Source organism: Elgaria multicarinata, chromosome 10 (assembly GCF_023053635.1).
Source record: "Elgaria multicarinata webbii isolate HBS135686 ecotype San Diego chromosome 10, rElgMul1.1.pri, whole genome shotgun sequence".
Taxonomy (NCBI): Eukaryota; Metazoa; Chordata; class Lepidosauria; order Squamata; family Anguidae; genus Elgaria; species Elgaria multicarinata.
The window spans coordinates 40,863,045-40,872,349 of record NC_086180.1 but is presented as its reverse complement, the minus strand read 5'-3'; the positions used below and the strand labels follow the sequence as shown (position 1 = coordinate 40,872,349).

The window sequence follows — 9,305 nt, the reverse complement described above, 5'->3', positions numbered from 1 at the left end:
GGTTCAGAGGCCTGTTTAATGCAAAAAGAATTTTCAGAAGATGGAAAGGCAGAGAGAGAGAGAGAGAGAGAGAGAGAGAGAGAGAGAGAGAGAGAGAGAGAGAGAGAGAGAGGCTGTTATTCTGGATTCCTCTCTAAAGCATGCCACTTGTTATGTTGAAGAACAAATGTTTGTGGGGGGGAAAGGACAAATTTCATTTAAGGCACAAACCTATAGACACCTCCCAGCCATACTTCCTGAGGGATGCTGGGATGATCTCAGTCTTCAAAAGTCATTCTGGGATAAGGAATGTCCATCCTCCCTTTGGAAATACAAAATCTGGCAATTATTTGAATATATATTTGGCACTAATTAGAAATAATATAGTCCTTCTAAGACAGAGAGCAGAAGAAAAGAAACAGGTGGTTGTCCTTATATTAGAAAAACTGGAGATTAAAAATTAGTGATGCACTCGGAAGAACCTAAGAGAACCGATTTGACATATGCCACTTTGGGGACCTCAAAAAAGATGGTTCTACTTCAACAACAACAACAGCAACATGGAACTGCAGGATTACCAGTGTGACCTTGGTGCTGACAAGTGAGTGGGAGACATATGCCAAAAGTATAATCTGAAGTGGTTTTAGTTGAAACTCAGGGTGGGAAATCCTCATATGCACTCTCGAAAATTGATATAAATGAGTTTAACATCTTAGGACCTGTATGTACCGTTGGAAAAAAAACGTATTACCAGAATGTGCCACAATCATTAAAAGATGCATAATGGATCTTGACAGAATGACATTCTTTTCTCCCCTACACAGGCAGAAACACATACAGCGTGACAGCAAACCATAAAGGGAATATAGATTATATTGTCATGAATATGTATGGTACCAAAGTTCAGGCTTATGCACATGTTGAGTGAAATGAATTAATATACCATGCTGAAAATCCCCTAAAATAAAATTAATGGAGGAGAAGGATGAATTAAAGAAAATAATGATCAAAATGAAACAAAGCCAGACTAAGTAATGTAAATAGTGCAAAGTCAAGGAATGAAAGACAAGAGCAAATAATCATTCAGTGTAGTACTGTGTATTTTACTTACTATAATTGTATAGCTTCTTCTAGGGCAGTTTAGATTTTGAAGAGATGCAATGCAAAAAGAAAAGGAATGGTGAAATAAGAGGAAAATAAGCAAATTCAAGTACCAACTTTTTCATACTGTTATATAAAGACATCATGTAATGACCAGGTAGAAAAGTTCGATACAGGAGACAGTTCTGAATAGGGATGTCAAAGAAATCTGCAAAGGAATCAAATGAATTCAGGTTTCTATGATCCATGGATTGTGAACTGGCTTCTCTTGAGTTGCAAGGATTCTGCTGACTTGCGGACCATTCCCCCCTCCCCCTAACTTTATGGAATTTTACACACATTTAGTTGTAGAAAAACACACACACATATATTTTAAAAATGGGTGAAAATAAACACTTCCCCATAGAATAAAGCATGCAAATTCACCGGGGGGGGGGGGATTTGTACATTTTTGTGAGGATGAATTGTGCAAATTTGGGAAATTGGGAAACATCCAATTCCATCAATGAACGGATGATGGAACAAAAGGCACTTGACAACCCACAAAACACAGGCAGAACAGATGTTACAAAATCTGTACAACCCTAGTTCTGAAAGTTGGTTAAAGCTGAGCTGATGGGTGGCACCTCAGAGTCTTGCCTGTCACCTAGATTCAGCCAGGTGGAATGGCTGCTTGTGGAGACAGTATATAGAGAATTGACAAAATGTGCACCCCTTGCGTGAGGGGTGTGCAACCTGTAGCCCTTGGACCACATATAATTTAATATATCCCTCAGCTTAACTTCAAAAGCCCTCTGCATGTGATCCATTCAGACCTCTAGCAAGAGTGATCTGTCCTTTCCTTTTGACAGCCTACTGGCTAAGAACAAAAATGGAGAGGGAGAAATGGAGTGGAAGGAAAAGGAGAGGGCAGAAGGAGGGTGAGCATTCACTCCAGCCCCTCCAACCACCAACATGCAGCCCCTGAGGAATATGGCCTTCAACCGGAAAAAAAAAATCGCCCTGTATGTGATCATTTTAAAGGCCCCATCTGAAAAGGTAGGCTCTAGACCCTATAAATGTATTCTTCAATATATTTCTTAGTGTGAAGGACTCTAAGGGTGCAATCCTATACTTGCTTTGACTGAAAAAAGACCTACAACTCCCAGCCTGTTCTAGCCAGCCATGCTGGGTGTTGTGGGCCTTTTTATTGTGTATACAACCAGAGGATTGTGCCTTAAATTGTTTTAAGAACATAACTGCTGCAGAGCTGGATGAGACCAAAGATCCTTCTAGTCCAGCATTTTATTTTCATGAAACCAGAAAGTCTCCCAACAGTGTATACACATATATGTACACCTGTGTCCTTAAGACACAGTTTGATATCACATTTCATGTCAATTTCACTCCTGCAACATGTCCTTGAAGAACTGTCTTTCTCAGTACCTCTTCTGGAATTAAAATTAATACAAATGTAAACATTTATTGATATTTTAAGGCTGGATTCTACTCTGTAACATATGCCTGTTGTTGTAATGTATATGCTTCTATTGATAACTGTAACCTAGATAAGATAGGGTTAAAAGTATGCTAGAGAGTGAATGAAAGGCAGGAGGGGCTTGTGTGTGTGAGGCTGCAGAGGATATATAAAGGGAGATCTGACAATTCGTCAAATGCATAAGATTTAGGGATTGAAGAAGAAACATTTAGCTAGTGGAGTTTCTGTATAGGATTTTAGAAGGTAAGGAATTTAGGGCCAAGTATTGATTAATATTAATAACATACATCTCTTTGTATTTTAAATAAATCTTTTTTTGTGTTTCTTTTTTAAATACAAACTCTCACATGTTGACTGACTCATTACAATACCATTATTAAGGGCTTTGCTAGACCTGCTGGGTTATCCCGGCAGGGAGGCGGGGCCGAGGCGCGCTAACGTTAGCGCGCCTCGCCCAGGGTTCCAGACGTCGGACGCGCAGGGACGTCGGATCCCTGCGGCGTCCACCATTTTTTTTTATTTTAAAGGGGCCGGGTGCGGCCCGAAGACGGCGGACTGGTAAGTCCTTTTTTGTGTGTTTTTTTTACCGGGGGGGGGGAAGGATGGCAGGGTGGGTGGCAAGGGGGTGGAGGCTGAGATCGCGCCGTGCGCCGCCGCCGCCCAAGCAAGCAGGCGAGCGGCACTTGCCCTGGCAATGCCGCCCCATGCCAGGCATTGCCCGGGCAAGCGCCGCTCGCCTGCTTGCTCGGGCGGTGGCAGCGCGTGGCGCAATCTCACCCGCCCCCCCTTGCCACCCACCCTGCCATCCTTCCCCCTCCCCTCTCTTCCTCCCCCCGGGCCGATGGGCACAGCGCTCGTATGAGCGCTGTGCCAGGTCCGCGGCTTTTCACGGCTACTCGTGAGTAAGTGAGTAGCCGCAAAAAGCCTCGGAAGTCACTACACTTCCCCCAGCCCCGGCCTGAGGCCGGAGCTGGGGAAAAGGCGCGCCATAAGCGAATTCGCTTATGGCGCGTTAGACCAGGCCTCAGCGCGGCCTGCCGCCGGATTCCCCTGTGTGTCATGTGGATGCACAGGAGGGAAACCGGGTCTGAAGGCGCGCTAAGGCCTCGTCTAGGAAGGCCCTAAATCTATTTCCTTGTTACTTCTCTTGTAATGGGTTGAGGGAACCAATAAGGCAGAATGGACATCTCTGGAACCCAGAGAGACAGAGAAAGGTCTGAAGTTTTGTGCCATTTCTACACCTGCCTTTCCCCCCGGGATCATAACGGGATCATCCCTCTGAATCCAAATGACAAACAGGGGATCCCAGGAGCAGGCAGGGATGATCCCTCCATTTTCCTGGGATAATTCTTAGGTGTAGAAAGGGCCTTCGTGTCAGTGGGGACAAGTGATCCAAGTGAAAGCACGCTGAGGTAGAAACTGGAGAAGGGTGGGACCTGGGTAGGAATGTCACATATAATTACAGTAAGGCAAAAATACAAGTAGTTGGCTCTGCCTAATCAATGCAAATGGCCCAGATTAATGAATTAGCCAGTGTGGTGTAGTGGCTAGAGTGTTGGACTGGGAGCTGGGAGACCCAGGTTCTAGTCCCCACACAGCCATGGTAATGCACTGGGCACCAGTCACAGCCTCTCAGTCCAACCTGCCTCACAGGGTTGTTGTTGTGAGGATAAAATGGAGAGGAGAATGATTATGGGTTCCTTGGAGGAAAAAAGGCAGGATATAAATGCAAAAATAAATAAATAGATAGATAGATAGATAGATAGATAGATAGACAAAATTATTGTACAGCCACCTGTTTAAAACTTTCCTTCATTTTGAACGAAGTTATAAAACCTGCAGCTTTGCAAGTAATGATAAAAAAATGTCAATCTGTGCATCAGCAGGAAGCATTTGGCAAGATCTTTTAAAAATGTTTTGTTATAAAACATGCATGATGAATTAGTCATAACAGTCAAAACATGTAAAATTAATGTTCAAAGATGTAATGTATTTTCTATTTCTTTAACTAACTATAAATTATTTCAAATGGCTTTTAGCCATGAATGATAGCTTTGTGCAGATCTGATAAGGGCCTGTCCTACAAATTGATTCTAATGGCATAAGAGTTATTAAGCAAATTAATATGAAACTTTATGACTGTGGCTTTATTCTCCTTCTGTGAAGTGGATCAATGATGAAACACTTCTCCAAAATCATGGATATAGCTCAGATTTTTTTTTTTAACAAAGTCTCCATGATATTTATGCAACTGCTTAAAAGTTTAAGCCATATCATATTTATGACAATGTACTTGCTTTATGCCACCAATTCAAATCCTTATGCTTATTGTGGATTGCTTTAACGGTTTTACCTGTGTTACAGTTATAGGAAAATTGATTGTACCAATCCAGTATCAGGGTCAAATGTACCCCAAGAAAGCCACACAAACAAAATACATGGTGGAAATTATCAAGTAAAATTATTATTATTATTATTATTATTATTATTATTATTAATGCCTTATCCCTTTTCCAGTAAAGCTATATAGTTGCACATTACTCTTCAGGGTCAATAATACCCCCACAGTGTAAACAAACTGGTGGCTCCCACCATTTTTAAAACTTAAAATAACATATCAATTTACATGTAAAATACCAATTCCAAGAGTGCCACCATTGAAGTCCCAAGCAACCTGGCTATATCCCAACATTGCCTTGTCAGGCATTAAATGTGGGGTAATTTAAGTTGATGGGTGGCAGGTGAGAGCAGAGCAGAGCAGAGCACTGGAGCAGGCAGCAGGTGGGGTGGGTGGGTGAAATGGTGGATGTGGCTGAAGAATTGGAGGGGAGGTGGCTGTTAACGAAGAGGAGAAAGAAGTGGCCAAGGTGTGTGGGGAGGGAAGAACCAGGGGGAGCAATGACAGCACCATACCTGCTGTCAATGCCCCAGAGACAAGGATAATCCAGGATGGGCTTGTAGGGCTTCCTACCTAAGAAAGAGAGCAGTCTTTAATAAGCTGCTTGCTCAAAGATCAGAGAAATGCTACCATCTGGATTGGGATGGGCTCAGTGAAAAAGTGTTTTCAAGAATGTTCAAAAATAAATATATTGATGTTCAAAATAAATATTAATTCATCAAAATATAAATTGTTGATCAAAAATAAATATTTTAAGATCAATCCCATTCCAAACCAAGCCCCATTTTCCTCCCAATCTCATTGTGAGTGTGATGGCCTCCAACGGCTTCCACATCACCAACTTATTTATTTATTTATTGCATTTTTATACTGCCCAATAAACTCCCTGGGTGGTTTACAACCCACCCCCCACAAAAACCAATCAAAATATAAAACAAACAGTATAAAAGCATAATATAAAATTCAATAAAAACACAACCAGGATAAAATCAAGCAGTAATGCAGAAATTAATGCAGATTTAAAATACAAATTTAAAACAGCAAAGTTAAAATTAAGTTACTAGACTGTTAAAATGCTGAGAAAATAAAAAGGTCTTCAGCTGACATCTAAAGGAGTATAGTGTAGGTGACAGGTGAACCTCTTTAGGGAGCTCTTTCCACAGCAGAGAAGGCCCTCCTCCTGGTAGCCACTTGCCTCACTTCCTTTGGCATTGGCTCATGGAGAAGAATCCCTTAGGTTCTGGGCAGGTACATATGGGAGGAGGCGTTCCTTCAGATAGCCTGGCCTCAAGCTGTTTAGGGCTTTGAATGTTAATTCCCACCACCAGCCCTATTCACTCTCCTTTCCCCAACTTTATAGTTCCATTGATTTCTAAGATACAAGTATTGTTCATGTGTCTTCACACTTATCTCTTTAGCCAGAAGAGCAGGACACCTGCTGACATTTTCTGGATGAGTTCTTGGTCAAGATACTGAATTTTCCACACTCCCATGACGCCGATACAAATAGGCAGAAGATACATAGTCTAGGGCATAAGGAATGGGGGTGGGTGGGTGGGTGGGTCTAAACTGAAATTGTTGGACTCACATATCTGAAGTGTAAAACTGGAAGATTATGGGTGTGCCTGCTGATCATGCCCCCAATTCAGCTGAAGTAGGAGAGATGGTTGCAAGATGAATGCTTCCTCTATGAGCATTGTGGTGTAGGACAAACTCATACCACCATCACACAGCATCACTTCTCTTGAACTAGGCCCAGCTCTCACTGCAGTGAACAACAAGAATATTAGAACCCCAAACCAACCTCAGTGAAATCTCTAGAATACATATGGCCTATGATTGTTGCTCTAAATAGGAACACATCACTACAACAAACCTATCAATAATACTGGAATTGTTGCAGGAAAGTACTTGTGTTGTTGCTTCAGTTGAACACTTTAAAGGCATTGTGTTGTGTTGCCTTAATATTTTTAATTTTTTTTTTTACCCTATTGCCAATGCAAAATGATACAATGGGGGCTTGTCAAACATTATTGCCTCACTCAACTTATTTGTTAAAATGGGCCTCATCCCGGTTTCTCCCCAGGTGTCCCAGCTAAGTGGTTTCACTGATGTTGTTTACTACAAAATGCAGAACAAAGGAGTTCCATTGTGTGTGTACAGAGGTCTTAGCTGCCATTTTGTAGTCATCATGGTTTCTATATGAAGCTCTGGGCTTTTTTGGAGGATTTTTTTAATGATTTAATTTAACAGCGCTAACCATTTAATTACTTTTATCAAAAGAGCAAAGAAAAGTCTGTTTTTGATTTTGTTTCCTACTTCTTAGGGACATTAAAACCAGCATTACAGTGCCCCTAATTAAAAAAAAATGGGATGAAATCCAAGTTACCTCTGTCAAGTCAACACCAACAAGCAGTGAGGATTTATCTTAATTAGCCCTAAGAGATATGTGGAAGTGCTTAGTTAAGTGGCATAGTCCTACTGAATTTGACAGATATAACAAAAGAACTTAAATAAGAGATAGATTTGATGGATATGAACTTTGCTGTGAAGATTATGCTTGTTCAAAATTAACTTACTTCACAAGCCAAACTGAAGATCTATGAATTTTCACCTTATTGAACTTTACTTTTGAATGTAAGGACAAAATGCTATTTGACAGTTTCTGGCTGAGAGGAAGATTAATTTTTGATCATCTTAGTATCCCCAAGAGACTATGGTTGCTGCCTTTTGTGAGGTATTCTGAAAGGTCAAGAAAAGAAACACACCTACTTGTTTCAGGACTCCTCAAACAATAGCAATGACTTTCACAATACGTTGCATTACTGGTATCAACTGCTAATGGCAGGTTCACATCTTAAGGAGGCATTAAGAGAGGAAGTAAAAGTAGAGATGGGTTAGCCAGCGATGTTCGAGATTGCGAGGATTCTCTGAATACTGTATCACTGTTCATCTCATGTCCATTGTGGCTTGCTTTGTGCGAATGGAAATCTAGTGCAAATTAAACAGTGATCGGATGGGAGTTCTGTGCAAATCTCCCAAAATTCCCCCAGTTTTGTGGAAATTTCCTAATTTGCCCAATGTTCTTCCATAGACTAAAGCAGGGCTGATTATTAAGGAAATTTGTGCAAATTAGGAACTTACACAATTCGAATTGGGAATTGGATGGGAGAACAATTCAACAAGTTGTGAAAATTTTGGCAGGCACATGCTCATGCTCACATTCGGGGCTTCAAACGGGACATGCTCATGCTTTGCAAGCAAAAATGAAATGTATATCCATCCATATGTGCAAGTGGTTCTAGGTAATGTCTGAAGTAATGTTTGACTCTTCAGTGAGAAGTGTATATGTATACGTGATACAGACCATACATCTCTGGTGGTGCACCAGGACTGCAAAAAGGAGGGGAGGTAGTAATTCATCCATGCAACTTCTTTTGGCAGGTCCTGAAATGAGCAAGACCATTTAGCACTTCCTGTAATGTCTTATCGGCCAACAAGATTTTCATTGAGCTGAGGTGAATTTTTTTCAATGCACTTGACTCCATGTCAGCACATATACATGATGGATACCATAGGGCATATACATGAAGGACACCCATTTCAATACTAGTTAACTATGATGAAATATAGATTGTGCTCCAAAGAACATAAAATTTGCCTACAGAAAGAAATACTGTTGTCGCACAAGACAGCATTGTATTTGTACATTTCCCTAGATTTTGTTTCTGCAATTCTGATGTCAGGGCCAAAACAAATATTACTTTAAATGTGTGTCTCCCCTGAACCATTTTTACTCAAGAGTAGGCACATGGACCCAATCCAGATTGGGATCATAGCTTGGGTGTAGAGGGACATTTGAGAGTAAACCAGGAAATGGAGACACAGGCCATTTCTTTTTTCTTTTTTTCTTTTCTTTTTAAGCCTACAGCACCCGGTATTCCCAGGCGGTCTCCCATCCAGGTACTAACCAGGCTTAGCTTCCGAGATCAGACGAGATCGGGCGTGTTCAAGGTAGTATGGCCGTAGGCGACACAGACCATTTCTACCCCAGCCTGAAAATGCAGGCTGGTCACAGCCGAGTCCTTGTGCATCCAAATGATGCACAGGGACTCCTGGGAAAAAGGAGGGACAAGAACAGGTTTCCCCAGGGATAAGTACTCCCTGGGAAAATCCAATTCTTCCTGTGGTCTCAAGACCACAGGAGGTGTGGCCACCCGTCCTGGGGTCAAGGCTTTTTCTTTTTTAAAAATACTCACTTTTCATTGGAGCGCATGTGCACTCAGCTCCTTTAAAAAAAAAATGGTGGGCATGACACTCTCCTTCCTCCCAGGATGTCGTGCCTGCATT

General features: G+C 41.5%; 1 pseudogene; it reads right to left on the bottom strand.

The window, feature by feature from the left end:
* Positions 1-8,877: 8,877 nt before the first annotated feature.
* On the bottom strand, positions 8,878-8,986 carry LOC134405209 (5S ribosomal RNA; annotated as a pseudogene).
* Positions 8,987-9,305: the final 319 nt, after the last annotated feature.